A 14,214-nucleotide genomic window follows, 5' to 3' on the forward strand; every position below is an offset into this window, starting at 1 on the left:
ATCGGCTTCAAAGTAACAACACTCGGTCAGCACCTCATAAGGAAAATTCATACCATTTTTGGTTTCATTCCAATCATTGGTTCTCTAAAAGAAGACATTTGTATGTATTTCCCATAGGGTCCTATGTTAAACTAAGTCCCCCGCTGGCGGCCATCTTGGATTATGGATCGGCTTCAAAGTAACAACACTCGGTCAACACCTCACAAGAAACATTCATGCCATGTTTGGTTTCATTCCATTCAGTGGTTCTCTAAAAGAAGACATTTGTATGTATTTTCCATAGGGTCCTATGTTAAACTATGTCCCCCGCTGGCGGCCATCTTGGATGATGGATCCGCTACAAAGTAACAACACTTGGTCTGCACCTCATAAGAAACATTCATGCCATGTTTGGTTTCATTCCATTCAGTGGTTCTCTAAAAGAAGACATTTGTATGTATTTCCCATAGGGTCCAATGTTAAACTAAGTCCCCTACTGGCGGCCATCTTGGATTATGGATCGGCTTCAAAGTAACAACACTCGGTCAGCACCTCACAAAAAACATTCATGCCATGTTTGGTTTCATTCCATTCAGTGGTTCTCTAAAAGAAGACATTTGTATGTATTTCCCATAGGGTCCCATGTTAAACTAAGTCCCCCGCTGGCGGCCATCTTGGATTATGGATCGGCTTCAAAGTAACAACACTCGGTCAGCACCTCATAAGGAAAATTCAAACCATTTTTGGTTTCATTCCAATCATTGGTTCTCTAAAAGAAGACATTTGTATGTATTTCCCATAGGGTCCTATGTTAAACTAAGTCCCCCGCTGGCGGCCATCTTGGATTATGAATCGGCTTCAAAGTAACAACACTCGGTCAACACCTCACAAGAAACATTCATGCCATGTTTGGTTTCATTCCATTCAGTGGTTCTCTAAAAGAAGACATTTGTATGTATTTCCCATAGGGTCCTATGTTAAACTAAGTCCCCCGCTGGCGGCCATCTTGGATGATGGATCCGCTACAAAGTAACAACACTTGGTCAGCACCTCATAAGAAACATTCATGCCATGTTTGGTTTAATTCCATTCAGTGGTTCTCTAAAAGAAGACATTTGTATGTATTTCCCATAGGGTCCAATGTTAAACTAAGTCCCCTACTGGCGGCCATCTTGGATTATGGATCAGCTTCATAGTAACAACACTTTGTCAGCACCTCATAAGGAACATTCATGCCATGTTTGGTTTCATTCCATTCAGTGGTTCTCTAAAAGAAGACATTTGTATGTATTTCCCATAGGGTCCTATGTTAAACTAAGTCCCCCGCTGGCGGCCATCTTGGATGATGGATCCGCTACAAAGTAACAACACTTGGTCTGCACCTCATAAGAAACATTCATGCCATGTTTGGTTTCATTCCATTCAGTGGTTCTCTAAAAGAAGACATTTGTATGTATTTCCCATAGGGTCCAATGTTAAACTAAGTCCCCTACTGGCGGCCATCTTGGATTATGGATCGGCTTCAAAGTAACAACACTCGGTCAGCACCTCACAAAAAACATTCATGCCATGTTTGGTTTCATTCCATTCAGTGGTTCTCTAAAAGAAGACATTTGTATGTATTTCCCATAGGGTCCCATGTTAAACTAAGTCCCCCGCTGGCGGCCATCTTGGATTATGGATCGGCTTCAAAGTAACAACACTCGGTCAGCACCTCATAAGGAAAATTCAAACCATTTTTGGTTTCATTCCAATCATTGGTTCTCTAAAAGAAGACATTTGTGTGTATTTCCCATAGGGTCCTATGTTAAACTAAGTCCCCCGCTGGCGGCCATCTTGGATTATGAATCGGCTTCAAAGTAACAACACTCGGTCAACACCTCATAAGAAACATTCATGCCATGTTTGGTTTAATTCCATTCAGTGGTTCTCTAAAAGAAGACATTTGTATGTATTTCCCATAGGGTCCAATGTTAAACTAAGTCCCCTACTGGCGGCCATCTTGGATTATGGATCAGCTTCATAGTAACAACACTTTGTCAGCACCTCATAAGGAACATTCATGCCATGTTTGGTTTCATTCCATTCAGTGGTTCTCTAAAAGAAGACATTTGTATGTATTTCCCATAGGGTCCCATGTTAAACTAAGTCCCCCGCTGGCGGCCATCTTGGATTATGGATCGGCTTCAAAGTAACAACACTCGGTCAGCACCTCACAAAAAACATTCATGCCATGTTTGGTTTCATTCCATTCAGTGGTTCTCTAAAAGAAGACATTTGTATGTATTTCCCATAGGGTCCCATGTTAAACTAAGTCCCCCGCTGGCGGCCATCTTGGATTATGGATCGGCTTCAAAGTAACAACACTCGGTCAGCACCTCACAAAAAACATTCATGCCATGTTTGGTTTCATTCCATTCAGTGGTTCTCTAAAAGAAGACATTTGTATGTATTTCCCATAGGGTCCAATGTTAAACTTAGTCCCCCGCTGGCGGCCATCTTGAATGATGGATCCGCTACAAAGTAACAACACTTGGTCAGCACCTCATAAGGAACATTCATGCCATGTTTGGTTTCATTCCATTCAGTGGTTCTCTAGAAGAAGTTCAAAATGTAAAAGGTTAACGCCGACGACGGACGACGGGTGATGAGAAAACCTCACTTGGCCCTTCGGGCCAGGTGAGCTAAAAATGAAGACCGTGCAGGAAATGATGCTTTAAATGTCATGGTTAACCGTTCACAGGAATTAGAAGTGATAAAAACTGGCTTCTATGTCAACAAAATGTGGATGTAGTCCTGATGGTCTGCTTGTATGATTCAAATAAAAATAATGATATTGGCTTGCGCCTCAGACGCATGAAATTCATAAAGTGTGGTTTTCATTTTTTATCACACCTGCCAAATGCACCAAATGTTTTAGGCTTTGTAGATGTAGATTCACAAAATTTAAGCATTGAAAGATTGTCTATTTCTAGAATTCATGTCATTGATGAGAATAGCTTAAAGGCTCAAAAAGCATCTTACAGAAAAATAACGACCCAAGATTTAGATTTAGATTTAGATTTAATGGCGAAAATATATATCGTCAGCTGACTGGAGATGAAGCACTGTTTCTTGGTGTAAGCCGAAATGAAGACACTAACTCATTTGTCAAATCAGTAATTATCATAAGGTGGACCTGAACAACGCCTCAATGGACATAAAGAAATATGCAGATATGACAGTAAAGAACCAAATGGAACTATTGATTTTGATGTCCATACAACTAAGATAAAAGACGAACATTTTGAGTCATAACTTTTCCTTCGAGATGGTATTTGTTAACAGTCATTAACTTCCTTTAAAGTTCAGATTCAGGAGTTGACCCCGACTATGATGCCTTCCCGTTAAACCTCTACGAGTAAACATTTGATACTTTGGGGGAATCAACAATCTCACTTTGACTTTTGATGATTAATTATATAGAAAGAAATTATATGTCTCGAGAGAAGCGGATATCGTCATATTATCATATCTAATAAATTTAAGTGCAGGCGTCACGTGGCATATTATATTGCAAAATAATTTTGTCGTTTGTGTGTAGGATTAAATATTATCAATTGTGTCTTTGGTCTTATTATAATAGTTATCAAAGGTACCAGGATTATGATTTCTTACGCCAGACGCGCGTTTCGTCTACATAAAAGAGGGACGAAAGATACCAGAGGGACAGTCAAACTCATAAATCTAAAAATAAACTGACAACGGCATGGCCAAAAATGAAAAAGAAGAACAGAAAAACGATAGTACACATGACACAACATCGAAAACTAAAGAATAAGCAACACGAACCCCACCAAAAACTAGGGGTGATCTCAGGTGCTCCGGAAGGGTAACAAATCCGGTAAATAGTATAATTCGGTAAGACAATCAGTGACGCTCGGATCAAAAACGTTGTAAAGCCATAATAGTACGAAGTGAAAAATTGAGGACCAAAAATTCCGAAAATTTAACTTGTCCATCATGTAAAGGACAGTATTCAATCGAAAAAAAAGGTTAGATCTTGATCGAATTTTCTTCGTTCGAACGAACATTATTTTTTTATATACTAGTCTATAAAATTTCTGTCTGCCCATTCTGTTTCTTATCGCATTCATGTATAGAACGACCCAGCAGACATTTGACGTTGTATAAACATCAGTTCGACGTCAGACCCTAACGTTGCACCTACGTTAGATTTTGGTTGTATATGATATTTTTAGACGTCAAAAACTGACGTCAACCCAACGTCTTGACATACGTCCGATCAACGTCTGTACAACGTAGTAACAACATCAGTACAACGTTGGTACAACATCAGATCAACCAACAGGATGAACCCCAATAAGGATGTTCCACGTCTGTACAACGTCTAATGAACGTCATAACAACCACCATTAAACCTATTTTACTATCCTCAGATGTCTGTACAACGTCATAACAACCACTATTAAACCTCTTTTAATATCCTCAGATGTCTGTACAACGTCTAATCAACGTCATAACAACCACCATTAAACCTCTTTAAATATCCTCAGATGTCTTCACAGCTAATTAAAAACCAAAGTAAATCCGTATTAACGTTCTTAAATTGGACAACTTAAGGTCAACGAAACACTAATTCATACAAGTTAACGTCCTGAATAAGTGCTTCAACATCTTTAAAACCTCAGAAAACCATTCCTTCCAACAAAGGTTGGTAATCTTATAATTCAGTGCTGGTGGACATGTCTCCACAACTACTTTGCACATCAATCTGCTGTTGACCAGGGGTTAAAAATGGCCGCATTGTCCGGGCTTGACCAGTAAATTATATTGCTGACTTGATATGCAGAGCCTGAAGTGGACATATAAGGTTTTGCAAGTAAATATAGGAGAAATCAACAAATATCTATCAGCTAAGTTCTAAAAAGCAAAACTATGAGCTTTGAACACTTGAAATGTGTGTTAAAACAAAACAATAAATAATTGAATGAATCTACATATTTTAATGTTATATTTTTTTAAAACATCAATGTCAATTTTCTTGTCCATCTCTATTGGTGTCTTCTGCTCCATCATTTGCTGCCCCAGCTTTCTTCCAACCACTCCTCCATTTCTGTCAGGTGGATACTTCCGGTAAGCTACTGTTACCTGAAGTATGTCATGTTCCCTGACCGGGAACATCTTTTTGGCACTTTCTAAAATAAAAAATATATAATTTATGTGAAACCAAACAGTTTAGTGTTAACAACATAAGGGAGCTACCATTTGACTGATTGTTGGTTGCTTAACGTCCAGTGGCAAATATTTCATGCATATTCAGGACGAGAACAAATTAACAATAAATACAATAGGTAGATTCTGTAATAGGGGCGTCCGGGATTAAGGTCGGAGAAATTTAGACTACCATGGGAAATGAGGGTATATTGGATAGGCACAGAAATTTAGCCTTGCAGCAGGTCACCTACGGACCCCTCAAAGAGTTGTTGCAAGGGTTCTTAACGTGCAAAGAGTGTGGCACTCTCTTTACACGAGGCATCGGATTTAACGTCCCCATTCTGACCGGACGTGGCTGCAAATTTGTACATCCCGCACAGCCAAACGGACGCCCCACGTTAGCACGGGTTTTACTGCCGGTCGGAGGAATACCAATGGTGACCATACTTCTATTCCCCAGTCACCCTTGGGGGGAGCTACCATTTGATTTTTAAGGGGGGCTAGGATTAAAAATTTTGTCCTACATTTTTTTTAGTTGTAATCTCTGTCCTGCCTTTTTATTTTTAGTTTATCCTGACTTTTTATACATAAATTGTCATCCTGCCTTTTTTCTTGGACAAGTTGCTATTCCTGCCTTACAGTCGTGAAACTGCATTTATAAAAACTTTTAGAATAAAATAATAAGTCTTACCTCTTATCTGACAGCCAGATGTTGTAATGCCAGTCTCCGACTCTACTTGCAAAACAGTAACGTGGGACTGGCATATCATATGGGTTGTAGCGGCTAGGATCTTCACACATTCCACTCCTCTATTTCCAATATTTCCAATAAATCCAAAACTATGAAATGCTAATTGAGATGCCTCCAAAACACCTACACAAAAATTTTCAAGATCAGTCTGTAATCAAGGAAACGAAACAGGTGGTTTCTATTTAGTAAATACTTTAATTAGCCTTGAAAATAGAAAGGCGAACCATCATTTGATTACCAATAGACATAGTTTCTCTCGGGGTGAATACGATGTGGACGCTTTTCACCTCACCTTATCCTTTTAGATGGACATTTTTATTGTTACAGCTAACCAAGTTCTATTCATACAATCAGCTCTGACTGCATGTAACCAATTCATATGTGGACAGGTAACCACCTCAGACATGGGTAATAAACCATCTCAAACATGGACATGCATGTAACCACACTAGTCATGGACAAGCATTGGTCTGAAGAGATCCTCTTAGAGAGTTATGCACCTTACTTCCCCCCCCGCATAATGCACGGCATGGCCACCCTCATCACCTGTATGAGGTGGCTAAGGCAGTGGAGATGTGAGGGCAGACTCTCCGAGGGAGATTCTTCGGCAGGCCCGCCTCAATGGTGGCCGTCTGTACGGAGTTAAAACGTAGGCAGGCATCTCTCCCTTGTAAATAGGGCTGACTTTAGAGCCCGTTGGCTATCAGTTAATAAATTAAGAGCCCGTTGGCTATCAGTTAATAAATTAAGAGCCTGTTGGCTAACTGTGAATGAATTTCAAATTTAATTTGAGTGTGTTTATAGTATGCTCGAGGGGAAATGTCTAGGGGGTTCCATGGTCGTTGTGATACCGGAGGGTTCGCTTGTTGTTAATTAAAGGGTCCCCATTTTTGTAGTATCCCACACCCTTTGATCCACCCCAGTGTAATCGTCACCGGGATAGACCCTCCCCCCCGATACACTCTTTTATAAAATATGGGGGGGGGGGGGGGGTGTGTGTAGTACATTGGGGGTACGGTCGGTGGTGCTCCACTAGCGGAGGAGATAGGTTCGGACGACATACTGCCTCGTTTCGGATCTGTCCTTCGAAAAGTTTAATAAAAAAAGATAACACGCGTCGTCGCAGTGATCAGACGAAAATAGAGCAACCGACAAAGTTACTGCCATGATAAGTTTGATAAAAGCTTACAGGAATATAGAATTTTGTCAAAATTCAGGTTTATTGCCTAAACTGTGAAATGCAATCAACGTGGAGATACTCTTAGTAAAAATATACAGAATTAATCGTAGTGGAAGGAAAATACAACAGTTGACTTGAATTAATTATTTTACGATAAAAATGAAATATTAATGTTAATAAAATATAAATCTTATTTTGTTTCACTTTCTCTTATATCAAGTTTTAAGGCACATATACCTATTCCAAGAAGTGACACCCCTAATTCTGTTTGACACCCCCATTTTCCATGAGCTCCAACTTTTTCCTTGGTGTAGAAATCTTAAAAGGATCCGTCAAATTCAATGCTGGCAGTCCATATTCATTTAACGACTTATAAATAATGAATTTACGGCATTATCAAGTCAGGAAAATGGCTATTGTTATATTATAGTTCGTTTCTGTGTGTGTTACATTTTAATGTTGTTTTTCTGTTGTGTCGTAGTTTTTCTTTTTTATTTTGATGTGTTTCCCTCAGTTTTAGTTTGGAACCCGGATTTGTATTTTTCCCAATCGTTTTATGAATTTCGAACAGCGGTATACTACTGTTGCCTTTATTTATCTTTGACATATGTCTGATGCAGTTGTACTGTTTCCTCTTGCGTCTACTGGGTTACTCTTTTTACTATGGCACCATCATAAATAGATAAATGAAGGAACCGAAATCTTAGAAAATGAAGAATATTTTAATTTAAACCTTAATATATTAACAATTGCTTTCTCTGAACGCCCAGCTTTCGAACAGACTTTCTGGAGGTTGGTTAGTATAACAAATAAAAGAGTCACACTTTGTGATCTGAAGTGTCTACCCCCATCAAGACCATTGAGTTGGGTTCCTTGTATTCTCGTTATAAATTTAATATCTATCTAAAATTGGTACAAATATCATCTGAAAGTAAATTATGTACCCAGAATGTCACATTCTTTTTGTCTGGATTTACCATAGTCTCAGTGCAGTTATCCAAACAAAGTTGGCTTATGATGACAGCTTTGCTGTCCTCTGTAGATGTTGCTGTTAAAGCCACTACTGGTGCATGACCCCCAACAAGTGAAAGAATTTCGTCAAGTCGGCCATAAAATGTTATATATGCCAAAATACTTCTTTTCATCTTTACTATTCATATGGCCAATTTACTATTCATAATAATCTTCAAATCCCTGATAGCTCCGGATACCATCAAAGTCCCTTGTCCGTCTTGTCCTCCTCCCGTTTTGGTGCCGACGAAATATTTGTCAAAGGAAAAGACAGGTCAAAATCTTCGGTATCAATAGGGTCATTGAGGGCGTCCCGTGTTGAAGGAATTTCCTCCTTTTTGGACAGTTTACTCATCTTTTCCAAAAAAAAAAATGGGGGTGCGATACATTAAGGGTTCAAATTTCATATGACTATGGTCTACTAGTTCCAAAAATCACTAGAATGACAGGAAGTCCATTGTCTCAATGTCTGTAAATAAACTCATCATAGATACCAGGATTAAACATTTATATTTACGGCAGACGCGCGTTTCGTCTACAAAAGACTCATCAGTGACGCTTGAATCAAAACATGTTTAAAAGGCCAAATAAAGTACGAAGTTGAAGAGCAATGAGGACCAAAATTCGTAAAAGTTTTGCCAAATACAGCTAAGGTAATCTATTCCTGGGGTAGAAAAGCCTTAGTATTAATCCTAAACACACACAAACACAAAGGTACCAGGCACATGTATACCCTTCAATTCGTAAGTGGTGAACCTTATGTACAATATTTAATATCCCTAATTTAATTATACATTTAAAAACCAACGAATGTCCTCTTCGACAGAAGAAACAAGAAGATCACTTATATAACTCGACAGGCAGAGATTAGTCATTGTTTACTGAACACGAAAATAGTTCATATTGTTCTGCTATATGGTACTCTCAATGTAAAAAAAATATTACATATAAAAAATCCGTTTGCAAGCCTACCATTTATGTCACCAACTGTCTTCAAAAATATTCCTTTAATTCCAGGATATCTCGACTTAAACCGATCTCCGATGTCATGTCGGTAACTTCATGGAAATTGGATACAACAAACTGGGACATCCTTGGAGTCAACTAAAATGAACATTGCTGTTGCGAAAATAATGTTGTAACTTGATCTCGTTTTCAAATAAATTATTCTGTATTCTGTTAAATTTAAAAACAGGCGCGGGAAACAAGATATGTATGCGCGGTAAAATCTTCCTTATTCTTTCGAACAATCGAACATTAAAACGGTAAACGGAAATAAATGAAAAATGTCTTTGATCTGTATTGTAAAGAAATTACTGATGCAATGGCGTTGTCAGTTTATTTTCGATTTATGAGTTAGACTGTCCCTCTGGTATCTTTTGTCCCTCTTTTATGAGACATTCCTTATCATGCCATTGAATCAAAATTATAGTTTGCTGGCTTATTTTGGAAGTCCTATGATAAGAAAGTCTGATGTTGTTTTCGAGACAGCGAAACGATATGCAAGATCTTCATGTTGAAGGTTGAGTATCAATTTCATTAGTATTAATAGCAGAACATTTATTGGTGATATTACTTTACATGATGGTTATATGTAAAACTAAATGACAACAACCACATAAATAGAACTTTAGAATGCACACCGAAAAATCAATTGGTATTCTTGTCTCAACCATTGAAATAAGAAAGTAATCTGTTGTACAGTAAATGTATTAATAAATCAGCTGGAACCATTTTTCTGCATACATTTCAGCATTGATTTAGTACTAATAGCCTTGACCTTTCGGACATATGTTAGCATATATCCAATTAATCCCAAATATGGTTGCCATCCAATATAAAAATTTGAGTTTCTTCTGAAAAAAAACCCTATAAATTTCATGAGCAAGTAAATTTTCAGGTTCAAATTCAAATTGTGGTTTAAAAGCAAACAATTTATTTTACTTTTGTTGTTTAAAAAAACCTATAAATTTACTCACTGCATTGCTTCTTTTTTTCGTCTATTATTTATGTTCTTCCTTTCTGCTTCCCTGATTTTACGAAGAACATCTCGCTCTCTTGAAAGGTTAGGAATGTATTCTTGAAGCTACGAAAGTAAAATAAAGTTAAACAATAGCAATTAATTCAAAGTAGAATATCTGTAGATGTAAAAATATTCAACCAAAAAATAGAGAATGGTACTACCTATCCATTTTACCTTTTTTTTCTAGAAATTATTAATGAAATAACACCGCTATTGTCTGAAATGAAGATCTGTTTTGCTGATTGACTTTCTATCCGACAGTTTCAGAGTCAATTAATGATTGCTTAAACTCAACATTTTTGCCATTGTCGGGTTTTATCTTTCAAAACAGCTTCAAAAGGAGGACTGAAGTACTTAGGCAAAGCTGTTTTCCTTACTCGTTTGTTCCATTATTCTTTTTCTGTATCAGGATCTCGGCAATTGTTCCTTTTCCGATTAGATGATAGTTTGATACCGTCTCTGAATTCATTTATCCTACCTTTCAAAGTCTTATGCAGCTTTCTTACAAAGACACCTGGTCTAAATCTTTTCTGTTTTTGAAGAGTACCCTGTTAACAATCTTAAACCAATTTTTCAACACAGGCATTGGTACCTCGTGTCTCATCTTTTTTCTGTATTTTTTTTTTGATTAGTTCTTTTGTGTATCGTTGGAGATCCAAGTAAAATACCTGTATACAAAGGTACTAAGTACATGTATTTATTTAATATGTAGAGCCATACTTATAAGACGGACATAGATTTGCTCATAACAAAAAAAAAATGGACTCAGATTTAAGGCCGTATCTTTTTTTAACAAACATAGATTTTTGCGAATGACGTCACTATAAGACACAGATTTGCGAAACGGACATTGATTTTTCAAAGGTAATACACAGATCTGAGGCTTACCAATTTACTGCCTGACAACTTAACGTACTAAAAATTCACAAAGAAGACAATACAGATTAAATTAAAATAATTTTTATGCACATTTGTGCTATTCATGTTATAAAATAATTAAGTTAAATAGGACAGCATTTGTTTCATGAATGAGACAGCTGTGAATCGTTTGAAGGTTTGTTTGTGAGAATAAGTCAGTCTATGTCTGTATCAAAATTAATGTCTTTGACAAAGGTAGTGTCTCTGTGTTTGTCTTAGGTACTGCCACTGTGTGTGTTCCTGTATGTGTCATGGGAACAGTAAGTGTGTTTGTCATAGGTGCTCTCAATATATATTTGAGCACTAGGTCTTGGCAGTTCGTCTGTAATATGTTTCGTCAGTGGATGTGTCAGTGGTGAAGAATGTGATGGTTAAATAGTATCATGTAGTATATCTGCTGTGCTTTCTGTCTTATCAGATCGTTTGTTTCAGGTTTCGTTAGTATATGTGTCAGTGGTGTAGAATGCTATGGTTAAATAATATCCTGTAGTATATCTGCTGTGCTTTCTAAAAATAAATTGAACGAATTACTGATTTATTACATTTATTACCTTGTGTGATATATGAGGAAAATAAAAATAATTTTAAACCTTATTTATTTATGAATCCTGGAAGAAAAATTGTTATACACAAAACTGTTATAATGTCTGATATTATTGTTAGATAATTAAATGAACTGACTTTGGTTCTAATTGGCCATGTAGATTTACGTAAAAATTTTTAAATGATCCCCCCTTTTTTCTTCATTTCTATGTCCATTAACTTGTCTCAAACATTTAGGTATAAAATGGCCAACAAAGACATACATTAACTGATAAATCAGCGGTTTTCTGATGATTTTTCCTTCCAGTTTTCTTAAAGGAAAGAAAAAAGATTGTGCTTAAATGTTATCAAGTCTTGATTGAGGTATTACATGTAACTTTGCTACATGTAGGTTGAAGGACTATGATGTTTAAATTACCTTGTTTAGGTATGATAGGCTCTACTTCATCAAGCTCCTCTTCACTGATGTCATCACCATATATGATTTGATTTGTGTTTGCATATTTTGAAGATCTCTTGTTCCGACATTGATTAGCACATTCTTGGGGTTAATTTTCATCCCATTGTTTTTGTGAAATCATCACATGTCATTGTCCTGCCTCAAATAAAACGTTATATTTTTTTCTCATAGGCATAAACATATTTTGGCATTATACGACTGAGTATGGAATCTCTCAATATTAGGCAATCACAATCTGCTGTGAAGAGTGGTGGATTGGATGTTTAGAGCTAGCATGTTCATGTGATAGTTTGGGATCTGATTGTCAAAAACCGGAATAAGACTTGACTGCGTTAAAGATTTGACCACATGCGGAACAACTAAATTCGGGTATTTTTTCAAGCATCATTGATTTGAAGTCGTAATTACTTGACTTTAGTTCTGTTGGTAAAGTTTCCTCTGACAAATAATCTGGATCGTCAGCATTTGACTGGCAAGTTGCTATACATTGTCTTCACTGTGGTGTGTTCATCACTGTCTTCATATCTCTGTATACTTGTGCCATGCATTTCAAGCATATAGTTGCATTCTTAATATTCCTTTTTAAAGTTCTGGTAAGAAGATCTATGAATTTTTCATTTTCATAGTTCTCCTGTTATTAGCTGTTAGATATACCCTCATTTTCCAGTGGCAGTCCAAACTTCCCCGACCATCATCCCGAATGGCCTCTAGAAAAAGTGACTGATTCAATGTAAGTATCTATTAAAACATACAGCAACCATAGATAAGAATTAAATATTTAACAAATTAAATTAAAAATTGTATATTAAGGAAATGTTGAAAGCATAAATGGTGGAAACCTTGGTTGTTGACTGTACTTGAATAATTAACAGTTGCTGTTATATTTATAGATATCCCAGAAAACAACATTACTTTTCAAATCAAAATACTGATAAAAAATGGTCTGAAAGAATGGCGTCATCATCTGCCATGTTGAAAGATGATCAGTATTTTAAAGGGGACAAAGTGAGATGTGAGATTGAAGGGGAGATTATTGGGAAATTAAGAAATTTTACCATAAGATTATGATTTCAAAATGTAATGCGATTCATTTTCTTTTATTCCTGTTTTGTTAAAAATCCGAGTAAATCAAATATGGAGTAGGCCATTGATAGATTACTATGGAAATACTTTTATATTTACTAAACAGGAAAAATAATTATAACTTGGAATACACCACAGTTTTTCTTAGCAACTGCTGTCTTGGTATGCTCTTGATGTAAATTGGGTATGCAGCTTCAGGAAGGGGTAACATACCGCAGTAATTTCAGGTCGATTACACATCTACTTCTTGTTTACACATCAGAGAGAAAACAAAACTAATTCAAGATAGTGTGGGTAAACTGAGTAAACAGTTGCTCATAAATATCTTGTTTAATTGATTGTTGGTTGCTTAATGTCCAGTGGCAAATATTTCATGCATATTCAGGACGAGAACAAATTAACAATAAATACAATAGGTAGGTTCTGTAATAGGGGCGTCCGGGATTAAGGTCCGAGAAATTTAGACTGCCACGGGAAATGAGGGTATATTGGATAGGCACAGAAATTTAGCCTTGCAACAGGTCACCTACGGACCCCTCATAGAGTTGTTGCAAGGTTTCTTAACGTGCAAAGAGCGTGGCACTCTCTTTACAAGGGTCATCGGATTTAACGTCCCCATTCTGACCGGACGTGGCTGCAAATTTGTACATCCCGCACAGCCAAAACGGACGCCACACTTTGGCAAGGGTTTTACTGCCGGTCGGAGGAAGACCAATGGTGACCATACTTCTATACCCCAGTCACCCTTGGGGTCTTGTTTAATTGAATGATCCATTACAAATTTAACAAAATAAACTATGAAAACATGAAAACGCACCATTGAGACAGCAGGCACAATTGATTGATTGATTGTTGGTTGCTTAACGTCCAGTGGCAAATATTTCATGCATATTCAGGACGAGAACAAATTAACAATAAATACAATAGGTAGGTTCTGCAATAGGGCGTCCGGGATTAAGGTCGGAGAAATTTAGACTGCCAAGGGAAATGAGGGTATATTGAATAGGGACAGAAATTTAGCCTTGCAACAGGTCACCTACGGACCCCTC

Source organism: Mytilus californianus, unplaced genomic scaffold (genome assembly GCF_021869535.1).
Source record: "Mytilus californianus isolate M0D057914Y unplaced genomic scaffold, xbMytCali1.0.p SCAF_49, whole genome shotgun sequence".
Classification (NCBI taxonomy): Eukaryota; Metazoa; Mollusca; class Bivalvia; order Mytilida; family Mytilidae; genus Mytilus; species Mytilus californianus.